The following is a 20,934-nucleotide window of genomic DNA, read 5'->3' on the forward strand; positions in this document are numbered from 1 at the left end:
GCTTTAAGTATCAGTTCCTACAATTTATTACTTACATTAATGGTGGCTTAAAAGCCATACTTGACTGCTGTGTGAACATGGCATAGCAAGATGCCATGAAAGCTTTTTTTTTGTTTAGTAGGAATATTAATAATTCATTTTTGCCCCATGGTTGGCCTCACGGCTTTCCTGCACAAATCTCAAAGTTATTTTAACTAAAGCACATTCTCCCACTGCCACTGTATTTTTCCCTCCCATTCTATTTTTTTTTAATAATTTTCTAAATGCTAAGTAACCTTATGTCATTTCCACTTTAGATAATCTCTGCCACAAATTGAAAAATATTAGTCCAAAGTTAATTCAAAAGAATTTTTAAGCAAGGTTGTCTTTTCATACAGACAGAAAAATGGGAGTAGCCTATCAAGCTAGGACAAGGTTCCCAAAGAAATGGATGTTTCGCATAGAGCTGAAAGGAAAAATTAATAGAATTTTTGTCTGTGAACAGACTGTTGGTATGGAGATGAGTTGTTTGGCCACAGGCTGTTTAGTACTGCACGTTAGATTTCACCTGTCTGAAAGGCATTTTTGCATTTGTATCCAACCAGTTCATTGCTATTCAGAAGCTCTTTGTCCTGTCTGCATACTATTGGATCACTGTTCAGGTCTGAAGATCCAGAATATCTTCCAGGGTCATCATCAGACAACACCTTTTGGGCTCTTGGTTGTTTTCACTCTTCAGCAGTTTATTGTCTTGGCAATTTAGTTCTTTGAACATGAGCAGACATTAAACAAAACTCTAGAAAATTCTCAGCATGGTTTTGCCTTTCAGCCAGACTGTGGTGCTGCAATAAAGTCTTTGACCAAAAAAAGGCATACCAGAGTAGTAGTTTCTTGAATGTTAATCATTTAACTGTTCAGTGGTAGGTAGTTAGTACAATTGGTTAAGTTAAAGATTTAAATGAACTAAAATTCAATGAAAAGAATTTTGGCTGCAATGCTATGAAAAACCTGAAAATTATAAATACTTATTTTAATGAAGAACCTGCCTATTGTAGCCTAACATTAAATTATTATTTTAAATAAATATATTTTTACAAAGGCTCCACACAGCTTCTGATTTTGAAGGTGCAGAAAGAGAAGGTTTCTGTTTTCCTTGTTCATTAGTAGCAGCTGCCTCTGAATTTCATTTTTGATAACTGATAATTGTAGGCAACATATTTTAACAAGCCCAATGTGATATGCATCTTAATATTACTCAAAGTATTAAAACCCCCCCCCATATATGACTAAAGGATTGGTGAAACTACATCCATAGCCTCACAGGTTCTTTAGTTCTGGTCCACTTTAATGGACCTTTAATACTGTGAGAAGGAATGATTGAGGAATCCAAAGTGATGAGGAAGAACCTTCCCTGATTAGGCTTTTGAAACCACATACAAATATTTTTGGAGCTTGATTGAAATGTGATCACAGAAACATTACGTGTTATTTAGAAAGACAATAATGTTGATGATTAGAGAAAATGAAATAGAATTTAGTTAATTAATCTTTGATTCTAGTCATTAAAACAATACTTGTTTCAGGAGCAAGATGCTATTGATTGAGTCTGTGGGTAGCTATTATATTAGGCACAAAGATTTGAAAGCCAAGCTTAATAGCAATGTATGCTGTCATCTCATCCAAAACTACTTGTCATTTATTAAAAGCAAACCATTTAGGCTATAAGAATTAAAAAACCACAAAATGAAACCCTCTTTTTAGACATACAGCCTTTTAGAAAAACATGTGTTGCAGGTAACAATACACATACTATATGTAAGCTGATGTAAAAGATATTAATTCACACTAATGTATGAGAGCAATGTTACAAATGCGTGGAATATACACCTAGAAATTAACAGTATGTAGTTTCTGTGGCTCTTTTTAATGTTCAGTTGAATTTTGAGTTAAATATAATCTTTCATCAATGTACTTATAACTAGTCTCTCTCTAAAACCACTTTTAGCATCTAAAGTATTTTTAACAGGAATATCATAGAATGATTTGGGTTGGAAGGGTCCTTTAAAAATCATCTATTTTCAACCCCCCTCCCATGGTCAGGGACACTTTTCACTAGACCAGGTTGCTAAAAGCACCATCCCTGAACACTTCCAGGAATGGGACATTCACAACCTCTCTAAGCAACCTGTTCCACTGCCTCACCACCTTCACAGGAGAGAATTTCTTTCTAACATCTAATCTAAACTTCTTCTCTTTTAGTTTAATACCATTCCCCTTGTCCTATCACTATGTGCCTGTGTAAAAAGTCACTCTCCCTCTTTTTTATAAGCCCCCCATAAGTGCTGAAATATTGTAAAGATACAGTATTCAGAAGATGAAGGACAGATACTGTTGAATGACTGAATTTTTTTAAGTAGCATTTCCTCTAGATGACTTGCAATTTTGGAAGCTTGAACTCTTCACCTGGATGCAGAGTCCTGAATGGCATTATCTGGATGAAATTTGTTTCCAGAAAATGGGAAAAAGTTGCAGAAATTTGGCAGTGGTTATTCTAACATATTGGTATCCTTTCTGGGCATTCGGTGTTTGTGAAGACTATCCTGCCTATGACTTGTAAAGACACATAGTTTCTGTTAGTGAAAACTGTCTTCCTGCTATGTGCAGCTCGTGTGTCTGATGTCCCTCCTCAATCCTCATCCTCTGGTAGAGGCCACAAAGATGTTGAGAGGCCTGGAGCATCTCTCCTACAAGGAGCTGAGCCGGTTTAGTTTAGGGAAGATAAGACTACAAGGGGTTCTCCTCAATGCATAGAAATATTTCAATGGCGGGTGCCAGGAGGATGGTGCCAGACTCTTTTCAGTGGTGGCCAGATACTGGACAAGGAACAATGGCAATAAACACAAGAAGTTCCACCTCAGTATGAAGAATAACTTCTTTACGTTGAGAGTGGCCCACTTTGGCAGGGAGGTTGGACAAGATGATCTCCCGAGGTGCCTTCCATCTCTAACTATTTCGTGGTTCTGTGATTTTTGTGCATGCATCATTGTACATAAACCAAGAGTTTTGTCACGTGATGAATTTATTTTCTGCTGTGCTTCTGGATTAGTCTCTATAACAACCTGCTCCTTCCTTCAAATCAAAAAATGGAATTTATGAATCCCAACTCTCTGAGATATGTTACTGACCTTGATTCATAATTTGGAAGATAAAAACGGCTTTTAGGATCATAATGGTGGGTGCCCTGGCAATTAAAAAGATGTTTAATATTTTTTGAGTCTTCATATTATTTAAGACTCTATATAGACGAATAGTAGTTCTGTCTGATTTCTGGTGACCAAAATGAACCCCATCTTTGAGAGCTATCATTTTCTGTTTCTTTAAATAACTGGATGAAACTCCTGTAAATTTGTGGTCTGTTTCAGAAAGCCTGGGATAAGGCTTTTTAATACAAGTCGATTCCATGTTTTGTACCCTTGGATATTGGGCTGATGTGTTAATGGAAGACATTTTCAGTTTCAAAGAAACTGAAGATGCCATTTTGCACAAGCAAGCTATTTTTCAAAGTAGTAGTCCATTCTCAAAAAAAGAAAATTAGAATAACTAGCCTTGCTGTTGCTCAGTTTACTTATTGTCATAATAGAAGTGAAGGTGGTGTTGAGCATTTGACAAGTTCCTCAGTATATGTGGTAGAATAGCATGTCCTTCTGTATTGGGTACCTGTCATCTTGTGTAGTTACGAAAAGAGGAATTGGTTCAGCTTTGCACATCAATGCTTCTTTGATAAAAATTCTCCATTGATTTTTCTTCATTGTTACCCAGGTATTGGTATGGAGTAAAATTAAGTTCCAAACTACTGTCTTCCCTCCTGTAAAGTAAAACCAAACTTTTTTCTTGGTTCCCATTTTATTTCCTCAATTTGCTCTTTATTGTTTTGTGTTCATCCCTTCTTACTTCATAGGAGTCATTAAATAGCTGCTGTGATTTTTTAAGAAGGTATGAAGGGACTTTAATAGGAATTTCTTTTCTGTCTCAGGATGCTAAAATCAATTTGGTGGCTGCATGTTATGGTGCTCTTCCTCCCTCCCCCACTGATGGAAACATGAGTGGTTTAATCTAGCCCCAAATTGCTGTACGGAAACCCTTTGCTCTTAAGTCAGAAAACTCAGTGCAAGTCTGTGAATCATTTTATGAAAATACTGGATCGAGTTTCAAGCTTCAAGTCCCTGCTGATACATTAAATTCTTCAAGGTATTGGCAGGGAAGAAGCAGGGGACCTTTCTTTAGCTAGATAAATAGGAGAAGTGTCAACTCCAGATGCCTGAGGGAGAGACTCCAGACAAACTTTTAGTACAATTACAGAAGGACAAAGTGGAAGAGACCCATGGGACTTGTATGTGTATTGAATTTCATTTAGCTTTTTGGTCACAATGGAGAAAAGTCATATGCAGTATTTAAAGTAGATATGCTTGTAGTCTTTTTGTGTATAAATATGGGGATAAGGTGCTTCTTTTCTGTTGGTTTTTTTTTCACACATGCATGTATATGTTATATGTACGCTGTAATATTTTAGGAAATGGTGTTGGCAGAGGGTACTCAAGCTAAAAAAACAGAAGTACCTCTCTTTCAGTGCCCACAGCACATGGAAGAAGAGTCAAGTCCCTTCCTTGGGACATTTCCCAACAGCTGAAGTAAGTGGACTTGCATGGGAGTGGTGCATAACTCAGCAGCATGGATGCTTAGCTTTGGTGCTGTCCTGACATCAGCAGGATTGTATGTGCAGGAGGGAATTTTGTTTGTTCACCTGATACTCTCTGCACACAGTTAATGACTTCTCTGATCTTCACTTGCCTCAGAAAGCCTTCAGTGATTCTTTATGTAAAGACATTTAAAACCATAGAATAAAACTCAAAGTCATTATTGTTTACGGTTTGCTGATTGGCATGGTAAACGTTATCTGCATAACCTCCCCACTTTTTCTGTAAAAATAAGGATATTTGTTGTATTTTAATCTTTAGCCAAGCCATATTGCTTATCCTTTTAATGTTGCAGTGACTTGAATTCAGATATGTTAGGAACATTTCTTGAAAGTACAATGCTGTCTAATCACATGCTCTGCATTATAAATCTTGCCTTTCTGATGCTCTCTAAGTTACATAATGAAAATGAAAATTTATAATTAAAATATGCAGTGCATCCTCTCTGTGCCTTTTGATTTATGGAATTGGTTATTGTATGCCTTTTAAATGGATGTCTTAATTAAGTAGTGTCAGCAATTTTGTTGAATAGAATACTTTTAGTACCCATCACTGTCCTTTTCTGTGGAAGATAGACCTTTTTTTTCTTATCTGAATAGTTTCTTTTTATATAAATTATATGAATTCTGTTATTTTGACTTGATTTCTTCTGCACCTTTAATCTGTTTTTATTTTAGGTAATTTCTCTGTTTTTCATTCTTGTTCTTCATCTCTTCATCCTCTATAACACACTGGCCACATGGGACTACCCAGGTTTAACCTGGTGTCCACTGGCACCAGTACTGGGGAGTGTGTGTGTGCATATATGTGTGTGTAACAGAGCTAAAAATAATGACACTACTTATTTTACAAATAAAATGTTATGATTTTGTTCGGTAGGTTGGGATTTTTTTTTTTTCTGAGTTTCTGTTTTCATCCATATTTTTAATCTGAACGATTGTGGAGAAAAGTTAGAAGACACCTTTTGCAATGTGAGGTAATTCCATATCTCAGACATGTGCCAATTTAAGAAAACACCAAGTATTTGGAAGTTCACAGTACCATGGTAGCACTTGGCAGCAGTATCTGGTTTCTTTGACTGACTAATCAGTTTGGTGTGGCTGAACTGAAATTTTGTCCCTTCTTTGAGGCATTCTCATACATAGCTAAGTAATAGTTCACAAAATCACAGAATATTCTGAGTTGCAAGGGACCCACAAGGATCATCAAGTCCAGCTCTTAAGTGAATGGCCCATAAGGGCATCAAATGCACAACCTTCATGTTAGCACTGTGCTCTAACCAATTGAGCTAATCTTGGTGGTTTACTTTAATCCCAGTTTTGTTTTTTTTTTTTTTTAATAGTGTCTTTCATCTACCCTGGGCCTTCCCTGTGAATTTTTCTCAATCAGTGTAACTCTTGAGCTTGTTATATGTGGAGGTCAGATGAAGGTCCAAGGTGATAACGTAAGACCATAAATAAAATAGTTAGAAGTATCTGATAAGAGCAGGTGGCCTAAATAACAGAGCAAATTTGAACTGATGTTTTCATAGTTTCTACTGCTCTTCATCTTGAGGACTTACTGGAGGAAGCACTTGTTACGTTTAATGGCTAATCAGGGAATTGTTTCTTCTGTAATTTGTTCTGTTATTTCTCTAGCAAATGGGGAATTAAGCATCCAGAGCAAACTGTGGCAGATTTCTTCAGTATAACTGCTTCTTGCATAGAAAAAGTGCTTTCTTGAGCCTAACATTTCCCAGTATGCTTTAATGCTGGCAAATATAGTGAACAGTTGCTATCTAGTCTTCCTTTATGTGCTTATCTGCATTTTCTAGAGATCAAAAGAAATCTAGAGATCAAAATCTATGATCTGTTCAAGAGATGCTGACTGCCACACTGTTATAGCCTGGAACATTCTCTCACTAATACAGTGCTCCATGACACAACAACGTATTTTGTGTGCTGTAGTTCTGCAGGAATTTGCCACTTCTGCATGACTTTTAAAAGTTACCTGGTAGGCCAAAATATCAATTTTTGGTGTCTGGGTAAAATACTGGGATGTGAAATGATGACCTTTAGGAAGAAAGTCTGGATTTTGCTTTGCCTTTTTAGTTAAAGAGGATGACTTCTTAAGCATGTATTAATCATTTTCATCTGAGAGCATCTTATTTTTTTATCTTAGTTAGAAAAGCAACAAAAACATTCAGAAAAAAAAAGCTTCTTAGACTCATGGTGTTTTGCACTTTGGGATACTATTACACATGCTTACGATTATCTACTCTGCAAACAATTGTCAGAAAACTTCATCTGTTTTCCAAGTCCCACAGAAGAACAGATGTGGAATTAAGTTTCAAACAATGTACTGTTAATCACTTACATGTGGACACGAAATTAACTGGAGCTCAGTGGGAACTGATTGGATGCTTTGTTAGTTGAGCATGGAGTGGAGAATTTGCATTGTTCTTAGTCTTCATTCTCTGAACAGTCCTTTGAAAATGGTACTAATACATGAACAAGACAAGAGTCTGTTTCAGGTATTTAACTCTTTCTAGAGAGCCAAAACCTTAGGGGACCACCTGAATGGAGCTGGACTATATTATGTGGATGAATATGAAAGAGAGATTGCATATATATGTGTAATTTTCATTTATTTGAGAGCTCTTTTGATGCTGTAAAGGATATTGAGAAGTAGCTGCATATCATTTGTATGCTTTCAGAAACAATTACTTAAACCAGTCAGCTTTGCCTCTAGGAGATTTAAAGTCAATGTTCAATCCCTGGAAAACCATAAGAAAGCAATTATGTCAGAAAACCTACTCATGTTGTGTTCTAAATCTCAGCCTTCATTGGAAAAATCACTTCAAAGACAGCTCAAATACAACTACTTCAGAAAGCTAGTTTTGGGGGAGAAAGGGTTACTACTTGGGGACTCTGGAACTTGGAACTTCAACTTTAGAGAGTTATTATTATGGATCAGTGCATTAGATGGTCACTGAGACCTAAGGAATTGTTGGATTCTTGTTCTTGGAAATATTTTTTCCAACTTGATAAGAAAGCTCATGGAAAAAGAGATATTGATACTTGCTCCTTGTGTGATTGCCCTCTCTGAGGTATGTATAGGTCTAGAAAAATAATACCTACTCAACAGAATCTGCATTTTCTGCTGCTGTCAAATTGAAAATGTTGTTAAAATGTCTAGATTACACATATGTGATTATTTTCAGTTACTTGATCCCATGTAGCCTGGAAATAATTTGTCTTCCTGAATCTTCAAAATATAAAAGGCAGTGGGTGTGTGAAGAGAGAATCTATCAAATTTATTGCTTCTTAAGTCTGATGAACTTGATTAAGCAGACAAGATTATATCATATTCCAGGGTTTATAGTAGTTTCTTGAAAGTTTTTAAACTCCCTTAGATGTTTAGCCTTATATTATATTGAAAGGTTAAAAAGGCTAAACTCAGCTGTGTGTGGTTTTTGGCTTGAAAATAAGAGTGGCCCCCAAAACTTGAAATGGGGCATGAGGAGATTAGTAATGATGCATTTTCCTGCCTCCCACAGAGTTTTCCATCTAACTGCCTCATTGGCTGTTCCTTAACTTCTCGCCTTCACCTTCATCATTATGTTTATTCTGGTAGTAAGCAAATGGCCAAAGCTAATTAAAATGTTAATTCCTACTAAGATAGCAAAACACAGTGTTTTGAGAGACGGAGAGAACAGAAGGAACTTTCAGAAATGTTTGTTATTTTCCAGGGACATGTTGTCTCTTAGCTTGACTTTTGGAGAGATTTGTGAAGGTTATAGCAGAGTTTATGTATTTTTAAACAAATCTTTCATATGGATTTCCTGGGGCTGTTTTGCTTGTGCTCTGTGAAGTGACCAGTTTCTTCGTTTTCTTTGTTTTTGGGGAGGTCTGCTTGACCTTAAGTTTTCATGTTTTCTTTCAAAATAATTTTTTTAATGGATATTATTTTGTTTATATGCTTTGCAGAAAAAAAAGAGATAACATTCAAAATAAATATCTTTATACCCCCATATCTTGTTTTTTAGTCTTTGTCTAGAATGACATAAATGGCTAAGTATTTAATGTTCTTTAAACATGACTTTGTGAATGTGGTTGATGTAGACATTGTGTGCATTATCAAGACTTAATAAATATAGTTGTCTTCTGCCTTTAATAATCAAAAGCATGGGATACAGATAGTAGGTCTGTATGGTGCCAGTAGAACTCAAATGAGAAACTGCATTTTTGATGAGTAATACTTTGAGAATATTTTAAATAGATTTAGATTGCATGTCTTGGTTTTAACAGAGGGGTTTGGGCAGCTTCAAACTGTTTAATATGTTTTTTCTGAGAGGTGAGTGGGAGGTATGCTAATACGCTTTTTAAAAGATCTCTGGATGAGAGGGCCTTTGTAAGGGAGTTTGTTCCCTTGTTATGCTTGTGTGGTTTTTCCCCATATTATGTTTCATTAATTCATTAATTTTGTGAATTTGTTTCATCGTGTCATCAGCCTCTGACAAAAAACTAGAAAGCTTTCTTACCTCTGCTCTATTTCTTGAATGGTTGTTGTCACAATCCTGCTCTTTCAGATGGTCAAGATATCTCAATTTTACTCAGAAATGGATGCTAAATAATAATTTTAAAAATATTTAGAGGAGATTAAAAGATATTTAGAACTTCTTACAAAATGCATACTTGTGACAGTCTTTGAAGAAGACATTATTGACTTCAGGAAAAACTAAACCTGGATTTTCTGTTTCTTGTATTGCCAGAACATTTCTGAAAAGATTGTTTCTCTAGCAGTGTCTAAATAAATTTGCTTTAGAAAAAGCTTAAAATGACAAAAATTTAGAAGGCATAGAAAAGCATCACTGTGGTATACAAAACCACAATTAATGTATTTTTTAGTTGCTGTTCAATTCCCACCAACCCCAGGGCTAGTTAATTCTTCCATCTGCAGATTAGATATGCTCTTTAACTCCCACCAAAGAGTGGCTAGCTCATTTCCTCTTCATTGGGTTAGCATCACAGGAGTGCCTCTGTGGGTTTGTAAGCTCCAGCTGGAAAAGCGTGCTGGATGGAGATGGCTTAGGACTTTCGGAGGCCTGCAGAGACTGCAGGGTGTTCTCCAGAGCTGGAAAACTCGGCAGATGGGACTTGAGTAAGGATTTTCATTTCTGTAATGTGATTTTACTGAAATGCTTAACAAAGGCACATGTAATGTTGCTTAGTCTCATCTTTATTTAGTTTTTCTTACACTGGGTTTGGGTTTTGGATTTTGGGTTTTGTTTTTTTACAAGACTGAGGAAGGGTTTGGAAACATGAGCTGTAGAAGAGCTGAATACCATTTAATGTGCTCTATGTAATATTTTTAGCATTGGATTAAGGTCTTGAGTGCATGATAGGCCTGTTAGGCGGATAATGTCCAGATAATATTGGCAGAAAGAAGTTTGCTTTGAGGTCAAAGTGAATGGCTTAAGCTCAAGATTTTGTCATTTAGCAAAATCATTGCATGAAACGCTGAAATCTTTCAGGATTAGAAAGCAGTTTTTCAGTGGTAGAAGGTCACAGGTTGTACCTCTGGGTGCTTTAATTTGATAAACTACTGTTTATGTGTCTATTTTTATTGCTTCAATGTAGATGAAAGCTGTGAAGAAGTCATGGAAGTTAGTTCAATGTAGAATATATGCATAGAGTAAACAATTTTTTTTTCCTGACACCATAGAGAAGTTTGAATTTCTATTTTGAGGACTTTAACAGCTTGTTGGTGTCTTAGTAAGTTGGGCCCTCATTCTTTGGTTGGTTGCTTTGTTAGATATCTTGTCTCAAATGTAAAGAAAGTTCAAGTGTTATGGCAGGCCTGTGTTTATTTGGGAGGGAGAGAAAGATTGTGCTTAAGCAATTTTTTGTTGTTGTTTTTATTTAGAGTGAAACCACAAAGCGAACAGGTTCCTAATTCAGTCCTAATTCCATTCATAATGCAGCATTACTGGAAAATGCAGGAATGTTATCAGGCAATTTGGACATTTTAAGGATTGTTTCATTGATTTGTAATAGTCACATCACCATGATGTACTCTGACTACAACTTTGGCCGGAGAAGGAGGTGTGAGACTGAAAACCAAACAAACTCTGCAGCTGTTGGTTTAAAGAGCATGTGTGGGTGGGTAAGATAGAAGAAGTCTTTTTTCTCCAGTGTACCATAATGGGATAGCTCTGCAGCTTTCAGCAACAGCCTCAAGATGTACTGATTAAATAAAAAAAATTATTAATTGTTTATGACGTAACAGAACTCTACAGTTGCCATCTCTAGACCTTCAGGAAAAGATAACTGAGTTGCCTCCCTTGGAGACATTCTCTCCCACTTCTGCCAGAAGACAGCTTTGTTTGTAAACTTCGGATTTTGCAGGCCGGTATGTGGTAACCTGGGAGCAATAATTCAAATGCTAATAATACTCATCAAAAGTTGTTATTTATTAAGCCAGCTGACATTTAAGAAGAATAGCCTGAGCTTGCCAAGTGATTCTAGCTCATTGCTGAGGAGCATGCCACTGGTTAGAGCATTTGATTAGCAACCCCATGTCAGGGCTCCAGGGCACTCATGGGCCTCAGCCTCTCTGGGTCCTTCCCATGCTCTTACCTGGGGGCCCAGAAGTCTGTTTCAGCCCAGCCTGGTGCCATCAGTCCATGCTGGAGCTGTGATGCCAGTGTGCCTGTTCCAGTCCCCTTCTGCTGTGGTGTTGACCTGGAGCCTGCCTGTGTCCAATGGTCACTGGGCTGCCCATGGGACCTGTTCCTCTCATCATCTGTGCGCAGGCAACGGGTTGCTGAGAGGTGCTGGCCCCAGGGCGAAGCTGCTTTCTGAATCACTTCTTGTCTAGTTCTTCTCTGTGGTGGCCACTTGGAGCAGCTTTATGGCCAAAATGGAGCCAGGGAATTTTAGTGTCTGTAGATGTACATAGTAGAGATACTGCTGCAAAGCTTGGGCTGCCTTGAGTTGGCAGAGGGCTGCACGGAGCAAGACTGAAGCACTGGCTGTGGTGTAACTCATGGTGCAGCTGCGGAAGGGGGACTTGCCATTTTGCTTTGTAGTCCCTGTGACACAGAGATGTGACTTAAGAAGCATGTTGTAAAGTGAACTTGTTAAGTGCTTTTACACTGCCTTTAAAGTAAACAATTTATGTCCTTTTATCCTCGTGGATAATGCTAAAGATAAGAGCTCCCACTGATTTCAGTGAATGTGAGATTAGGTTCATGGCTGATGTTCTATATTATTAATTTCAAATAAAGATTTATGCTTAGCTAAAACAAACCTTAGAAGCTAAAGTAAATTTTAGAGAATAACTTTACTAAAACTAAATTTGCATACTTTTGCTTTAGTGGGTAATGACTGGCTTGTTTAAGAAATGTAATTTGATTCATTTACCACACAGGTGTTATTGTATTAGTTAACAGCCTAAGAGGGCTCTTTCATTTGCAGTGCAGGTCTCTTAATGCTTCTGTATTTATTCTGCTTACTTTTGTGAGAATTGCTAGAATTAAGAAAATTATTATTTGGTTTAAACATTTTAATGATGTATAAAACTATGCTGTGCTGCTTTCGTAGTTGAGGTCGTGCAGTGGGAAAACTGTCATTAAGAGCAGGGATCAGTGTCTTAGAAGTACATCTGGCTTTTATTAAGTGTAAACTTCAGGACAGGTGCATTTGGGGGAAATATTTTTGTAGTATAACAATTTTTTTTATTCTGTTCTCACTGAAATAGCTTGTAAATTAAGTTGTTCTATATGACTCTCTTGAATTTGCTTCAAATTACATACAAATAGATATGTAGCATGATCTTCTAGACTGAACAAATAGGTAGATAGTACAAAAAGAAAAATGGAATTTTTTCTTTTATATGTTTGTGTGAAACATATAAATAATGAGCCTGAGAAGAAATGTTAAAAATATCTGTTGTATATATTGAGTTGTTAGCTTCCTATGATGTTTAAGAATTGTAATTAATTTAAGAGGGTGATTTTATTTGTGAGGGGCTTTTTTAACCTGCTATCAATATACTCCTAAAGAAAGTACTTTCCCCTTCTTGTTTTGCTGTTATTTCTGAAGTTAGCCTTAATGACGCCTATGAAATACTAATTTCTTTTTTCATTTAATGTTGTTCTGCATTGATAGCAAAAGACAAAGAACCCATTGAATGCACTATTTCTATTCATAGTGACATAATTGGTCATACAAACCTTCTTGAAGTAAGTAAATATTTCTTTGATTTCAGTACTTGCTGTTATATAATACATGGAAGTATCGCACAGTAGTATATCTGAAGAAAAAGCTACTTGAAAAGGATGTTTTAAGATACAGCAGATATATCTGCATTCTTTTTTATTGTATTTGTGCTGGGGAGCCTAAGTATACCCACTTCCTATTGTGTACAAAGACAGGGTATGTGACATGGGAATGTTACCAAACCTATTGTGTTCTCTTAGCAGTGTCCAGTCTGTTTGATTCTCCTGTTGACTGTAAATAAGAAAACTTTAAATCAAAGGCTCTGCTTGTTACAGAGACTCCTTCTCCCTTAGTTGTGCTGAGATAATTATCCCTTGCAAGTCAGAAAGATGAAGGATGAAGAAGTAGTGTTTCCACCTTTTTTGGAGGGGTGGGGCTGATGCAACCAAACTTACAGTTAGCTGAGTAGAAAGGAAGAAACAGATTTCATGTATTTTTGCCAGCTGTTATAGAAATCTGTCTGAGCTATTGCAAAATTTGTAAGAGCTCCTTAGAGAAGGAATGAGACCATACATGTGTTTTTCCCATTCTGATTTGTTTAGGAGGATTTGACCTTCTGCAGTGTAAGGGAGGTACACTGCCTGTGTGGTGACAGGGTAGTGGAAGGTGTGGGGACTTTCTTCTTGTTAGCTTTGTCACAAATATGGTGACAAAAAGGAGACTTTTTAAATATAATACTTATTTTCCTCTTTTTTCAAAGTTTTAGGGTTTTTTTAGTTTTTGTGTGCATGTGAGGAAGACAACTGCTGTGCCTTTGGCACGTGGATGGCTCTGTGAGAGAGAGGCTTTCCTAGACCTTCCTCTGTGGGCTGATCCTGTCTTATCCTGCCTGTACTACTCTTGTTTAGGGAGCTCAGACTCCAAGCAAGGAAATTTTCCTTAAAAGTACCGCCTAATGGACTATTCAGACAATTAGGTTTGTTTACATGTACTTTAAAATGATCCTGCGTTTTTTGTTACTTGAGTTTAAAGAAAACAATTTGGTCTTTTTCATTCTTGAAAATAGTCTCTTCCTCTGCTAACACTGCTGTATTTTCATTGCCATGCTAACTGTTTTTGAGACAGAAAAGCTGAAGTAATTACAGCTACTTGGTCCAGTCAGTTGGGGGTTTTTGGTGCTGTTTCCTTTTTTTTCCGCTCAAGGAATAGTCTGTGTGCCAGGAATTCAGAGGTCATTTTAAGCTGTGCTTGACTTTGCAGTGCTCCTAGTACACTTTCCTTTGTCCTAAGAAGCGCACTTTGTTGAAAGTTCTGCACCAGCTTTTCTGTTGTTAAACCATCTTCATCGAGGCCGAATTATCTCTCTTTGTACAAGTGAACTGACCTTCTGACTCACTTTGTTCTTTTATGTAAGGGGAGGTTCTTCATATATCTTGTCCTGATGAATGTATAAAAATGCAGGATTTGCTATTACTGTGTGCAGTTCTGTATTTCAGTATTGCTGAATCAACCTAACCTTTTATCACCTTAATTTGTTACTTTTTGGTAGTGGGGATTCAAAACTGGATTACCTGTTCAAGATGTGTATTTCTGAAGTGCTGGCTGAAGGTAAATAATAGCTTATTAGTGGGATCTTAGCCTGGAAACATATCCCAGGATGTTCTTGGCCTTCCTTGTTGCCAAGGCTAACAGTTGGCTCATGTTAGACCACTTTCTGCCCAGACCACTACCTCTGTTTCTGTGTAGCTGGTGCCCAGTCTGTCTAAGGGATTCGTCCATCTCAGGTACAGGAATCAGTGTTTGTCCTTGCTTAATTCCATGAAATTACGTGGCAGTAGTTTAGAGGTACATTTTTGTGATGACCATGCTGTATAGTTCAGGTTTTTACTGCAGTGGCTTAGAACTTCTGGAGTTCTTCCTAAGCCATACCTGATTTTAAAGTGTTATTTTAAATTGCCACAGAATATACAAGTAATCCTAAATGTATTTTCAGATCTTGGAATACTTTATTAGTAAAATAGAGGAAGAGAAAGATTTGATTTTCTGCGTGCTTAGTTTATGTGTTACTGCTTCGTAGAATCACAAGATCACAGAATGAGAGAATGGTTTGGGTTGGAAGGGATCTCAAAGAAAGGGATCTTCCAGCTTCCTGTTATGGGCAGGGACATCTTCTACAAGGCAAGGTTTCTCAAAGCCCCATCCAACTTCGCCTTGGAAACTTCAGGGATGAGGCATTCACAACTTCTCTGGGCAACCTGTTTCAGTGCCTCACCACCCTCACAGTGAATTTCTTCCTTACATCTAATCTAAACCTGCCCTCTTTCAGTCTAAAGCCACCACCCCCTGTTCTATCACTACATGCTCTTGTAAAAAGTCATTCTCTTGCTTTCTTTTAGGCCCTCTTCAGGTACTGGAAGGCTGCTAGGTGATCGCAGAATGGGTCATGTTGGAAAGAACCAGCCACAGTGGGTCCTGTGGTCCAACCTCCCTGCTCAAGCAGGGACATCCTAGAGCACATGGCACAAGACTGTGTCCAGGCAGTTCTTAAATATCTCCAGTGAGAGAGACTCCACAACCCCTCTGGGCAATCTGTTTTAGTGCTCAGCCAGCCACAGAGTAAAGAAGTTCTTCCTGATGTTCGGGTGGAATTTCCTGTGTGTCACTTTCTGCCCATTGCCTCTGGTTCTACTGCTTGGCACCACTGAAAAGAGCCTGGTCCATCCACTTGGCACTTCCCCTTCAGATACTTGTATACATTGATGGGGTCCCCTCTCAGTCATCTCTTCTTAAGGCTGAACAGGCCCAGCTCCCTCAGCCTATCCAGCACTCAGGGGTATTGGCCACTCCTCCCAGTTTGTATCATCGGTGAATTTGCTGAGCAGGCATCTGCCCCTTCATCCAAGTCATGGATGAACAAGTCAAATGGTTAAGCATTGAACCTTGGGAGACACCACTAGGGACAGGCCTGCAACCAGACCCTGTGCCACTGAATTTGACCTTCTGGGATCTGTTGTTCAGCCATTTCTCGACCCACCTCACTGTCCACTCATCCAGCCCACAGCCCTGAGTTTGTCTGAGTGTATCTACTGAAGTCGAAGTAGACAATATCCACTGCTCTCGCCTCATCCATCCAGGTGGTGGTTTCATTAAAGATGGCAATCAGGTTGGTCAAGGAGGATTTAACTGAGTGAATATTCCTGATCACCCATGAGAACAGAGATAGCCTTCTGAATGAGGTGCTCCATCACCCTTCCAGGAGGCTGACTGTCTGGTAGTTCCCTGGGTCCTCATTCTTTCCCTTGTTGGGCACTAGGTTGACATTTGCTTTCTTCCATTGTGAGCAGCCTAGCAGCTGTGTCTGCCAGCTCGCTCAGCACTCGTGGATGCATCCTGTCAGGAACTGTGGACTTGTGGATGTCAAGTTTGCCTAGGTGGTCCCTAACTCTATCTTCCTTGACCAAGGGAAAGCCTTTACTCCAATATTGCTTTACCCTGGTCTCCTGGGTCAGAGAATTCTGAGGGGCTGGTCTTGTCAGTGAAGACTGAAGCTAAGAAGACCTTCAGTAAATCTGGCTTCTCTTCATTCTCTGTTACCAGGGTCCCTCCCTCCATTTAGTAACAGGACCACATTATTCTTATTTTTCTTTTTTTATTGATATATTTGAAGAAGCCCTTCGTGTTGTCTTTGACATCCTTGGCCAGATTTAATTCCAGGTGGGCCTTGGCTTTCCTTGTGTCATTTCTATTACTCTGACAGCCTCTCTATATTCTTTACGAATGGCCGGATCCTGCTTCCATCTTCTGTATATTTCCTGCTTATGCTTGAGGAATGACAGGCGTTCCTTGTTTATCCATGCAGGTCTCTAGCCCCATTTGCCCAATTTCTTGCTCATCAGGATGCTTCATTCTTGAGCCTGGAGGAAGATCAACTGTCTTTGACCCCTATTTCCTGCAAAGCCTGTTCCCATGGGATTCTTCCAATAAGATTCCCAAAATCCATGGTTGCAATCTTACTTGCTACCCTGCTTCCTCCTCACCAGATATACTGAACTTCACAATCTCATGGTCACTGCGGCCAAGGCTGCCCCCAGCCTTCACACCTGCAACAAAGCCTTCCTTACTTGTTAGTATGAGGTTGAGCAGCACACCATTCCTTGTGGGATCCCCCACTACCTGTGACAGGCACTTGCCATCAGTGTTTTCCAGGAATCTCCTGAATTGTTTTGTGCTTTACTGTGATGCTTCTCCAGCAGATGTCAGGGTAATTAAAGTACCCCACAAGAACCAGAGTCTGTGACATTGAGGGTACTCCCAGCTGTCTGTAGAAGGCTTCATCTTCTTCTTCCTCCTGATCAGGTGGCCTATAGGAAACACCCTGGAGTCTTCTCTTCTCCAGGCTGAAGAACTCCAACTCACTCAGCCTGTCCTCACAGTCAGTGTGCTCCAGCCCTCCTCTGGACTCAGTTCAGCAGAACTAGTGCTGGGGGCACCAGAGCTGGATACAGCATTGCAGGTTGGGCTTCACAAGAACAGAGTAGATAAAGAGTGTAACTTCCCTCTTCTCCTGGCCACGCTGCTTTGGATGCAGTCCAGGATATGATTGGCTTTCTGGGCTTCAAGTGCCGGGTCATATAAAGCCCACCAACAGCCCCAGTTCATTCTCCTCAGGACTTCCCTCAATCCACTCTCCACCCAGACTATACTTGTGCTTGGGATTGCTCTGTTCCATGTACAAGACCTAAAACTTGGCCTTGTTGAGCTTGGTGAGGTTTGCACAGGCCCACCTCTCAAGCCTGTCAAGTTACCTCTGGATAGCATCCCTTCCCTCTGGTGTCTTGACCACACCACGCAGCCTGGTGTCATCACCAAACTTGCTGAGGGTGTGCTCAATCCCACTGCCCATGTGCCTGGCAAAGATGTTAGATAGTTGTGGTCCCAACACCAACATCTGAGGAACACCACCAGCACTGGTCTCCACTTGGACATGAGCCATTGACTGCAACTCTTTGACTGCAACCATCCAGCCAATTCCTTATCCACTGAGTGGTCTATCTGTCAAATCCCTGTCTCTCCAATCTAGAGACAAGGATGTTCTGCAGGACAGCATCAAATACTTTGCACAAAGTCCAAGTACGTGACATCGGTTGCTCTTCCCTTACCTACAGCACTGTAATCTCATCATAGGAGGCCACCAGATTCATCAGACATAATTTGCCCTTCATGAAGCCGTGTTGGCTGTCACCAATCACCTCCTTATTTTCCATGTGCCTTAGCGTAGTTTCCAGGAAGATCCACTCCATGGTCTTGGTGGGCACAGAGGTGAGAATGACTGACCTGTAGTCTTATTCTTTTTCCCTTTTCTAAAAATGGAAGTTATAATTCCCCTTTTCCAGTCAATGAGAACTTCACCGCACTGCTGCAACTTCTCAAATATGGTGGATAGTGGCCTGTTTTCTCAGAATGCATCTCATCAGGTCCCATGGACTTGTGCACCATTAGGTCCCATGGACTTGTGCACTTTCAGTTCCTGAGGATGGTAGCAAACCTGATCTTGTCCTGCGGTGGGTAGTTTCTCTCTCAGCCTTTCCTCAGAAGAGAAATACTCCGAACCCCTAATCATAACCCTGCAGTCTATAGCTTCCTCACAAGCTGAAATGGGCAAGTGTTGATCTCTTTTCTCTGCTTATCATTGATATGACATAAGAAAAGGGCATGAAGCTGTGCTTCCTGGATATCAGGAAAAGGTTCTTCGCTCCAAGGTTGGTTGGGCAGTGGAACAGGCTCCCCAGAGAAGTGGTCACAGCACCAAGCCTGACAGAGTTCAAGAAGTGTTTGAACAATGCTCTCAGGCATATGGAGTGATTTTGGGGGTTATCCTGTGCAGAGCCAGGAGGTGGACTCTACTTGTGGGTTCTTTCCAACTCAGGATGTTCTATGATCCTATGATGATCTTTGTAGTCCTTCACTGGACCCTCTCCAGTAGTTCCATGTCTTTCTTAGCCTTCTGCGATTTAGGCAGTGTAGCTGGAGCACTTGCCAGTGAAAACCGAGGCAAAAAAGTCATAGAGTACCTCAGCCTTCTGTATGTCTCAGGTAACCACACCTCCTGTTTCCTTCCAGAGAGGGACAGCATTTTCCCTAGTCTTGCTTTTACAACCAACATATCTGTAGAAGCTTTTCTTGCTGTCCTTGATGTTGCTGGCCAGGTTTAATTCTATCAGGGCTTTAGCTTTCCTAGCCTTATCCCTGGCATCTCAGATGTTCTCTCTGTATTCCTTTCAAGCTACCTCTCCTAGCTTCTGCCCTTTTCTGCTCGTCTGCCCATGAGCTCCTTGTTCATCCATGCAGGCGTCCTGGCATTTCTGCCTGACTTCCGTGTTGTTGGGATGCATCGTTCCTGAGCTTGGAGGAGGTGATCCTTGAGTATTAGTGAGTTTTCTTGGGCCTTTCTCCCATCCAGGGTTTTATCCCATGGTACTTTACCAAACAAATCCCTGAAGAGTCTAAAGTCTTCTTCTTGTGAAGCCAGGGGTTTGTGCTTTTTCTTAGTGCCTTCATGGTTGGAGTGATGTCTAGAATACTGCGTTTCTAGCTAAGTAGAAGGGGCCTGGTAGTGAAATGTTACCTGTGTGCATATAATCTCTTACAAGCAACATTTTTACCATTCCAGCTACCAGCACTAATCATGAATATTGTTTTGATGTTTTTGGCTGTGTACCTTTCTTACATTTTACATCCATTATTTCTCTAGGTATTGCCAGGCATCTGAAGTGGTTGACTAAGACCTAAGTATTTGGGACAGTGGTGAGTAAATGAAATTTTGATTATATTTTCTGTGTTTTCACATGCTGTCTGACTCAGACGTTTTACTACTGTATGAAGGGTGAAAGATGTTCAGTAGGTTATACCTTTTGAATGTTTTCTTCTGAGCAGCAAGCTCCTGTTCAGAGCATTCAGACAACTTTTTTTAAGCAGAGATTTTAAGAAGAAGAGGAGGGGGTAGTCTCATTAACTGCTTTTAATAAGTGAAGCTTCCTCCTCACATCACCCTGACCTTGAGAAAACTTAAAATATTTCAAGTAACAGTTCAATCTGTACTTATTGAGGTGGTAACTTGACCCTTTTTATTAAAATAATGATGCCTGACTTTTCAGAATATTGCAAGTTTATACATTGAGCAATTATAAAATGAGATTTCATTCTAGAATACATGGACACCTGAAGTAAATTAATAAATTGCTGTGAGCTGAATTTTTTCTTTCTTTAAATTGCAAACTTTGTTCATGGTTTTTAACTCCCCCTCTGCGAATTGTGGTATCCTTTGTAAAGTTAAATTATGTTCCTGATTCCCTATGCTTATTGCTGATTCTTTGCATTGTGTGTGCCAAATATGTATCATTTTGACTAGAGAAGAATGCAAGAAGGATCTAAGGAAGAACTTTAAAAATTTCAAATACCTTAAAAAGTGAGTTTTGTAATTCTTTTATAAATAGATATTTTCACTTCCCTGTCTGTAGGCCTAGGCTGTCAAAGAGAGCCTTATAAATGCAGAGATAAACTCAGTGTTACTTGTACTTAATAATCATAGAACAGAAGAGAATCATAGAATCATTAAGGTTGGAAAAGACCTCCAAAATCATTGAGCCCAACATTTGACGAAACACCACCATATCAACTAAGGACATGAAGTGCCACATCCAGTTTTTTTCTTAAACATTTCCAGGGATGGTGACACTATCACTTCCCTGCAGAACCCATTCCAGTGCTTAACCACTTTAAGTGAAAAAATCCTTCCTGATGTCCAACCCGAACCTTCCCTTGGTGCAGTTTGAAGCCATTTCCTCTTGTCCTGTTGTTGGCTGTCTGGGAAAAGAGGCCAATGGAAGAAGAGTATAATAATAGTTTCAAAAATCAACTGCATTTTCTTTCCAAGAGATAGTTATTTGGAGCAATGTAATATTTCTAGTTCTCTGGTTTCCATGGCAGAGCCAGTTTAC

General features: G+C 39.2%; 1 protein-coding gene across 4 annotated transcripts in view; it reads left to right on the forward strand.

Moving 5' to 3' along the window:
* The window catches only part of LHFPL2 (LHFPL tetraspan subfamily member 2), a 117,859-nt gene that overhangs the window by 42,250 nt on the left and 54,675 nt on the right, over positions 1 to 20,934 (forward strand). For all 4 annotated transcript variants that reach the window (XR_011147742.1, XM_069001852.1, XM_069001853.1 and 1 more), the window contains exon 2: positions 19,689 to 19,741. The gene's annotated coding sequence lies outside the window, so the exon portion shown is untranslated. The remainder of the gene's footprint in view (positions 1 to 19,688; positions 19,742 to 20,934) is intronic.

The sequence above is a fragment of the Aphelocoma coerulescens genome, assembly GCF_041296385.1.
Source record: "Aphelocoma coerulescens isolate FSJ_1873_10779 chromosome Z unlocalized genomic scaffold, UR_Acoe_1.0 ChrZ, whole genome shotgun sequence".
Taxonomy (NCBI): domain Eukaryota; kingdom Metazoa; phylum Chordata; class Aves; order Passeriformes; family Corvidae; genus Aphelocoma; species Aphelocoma coerulescens.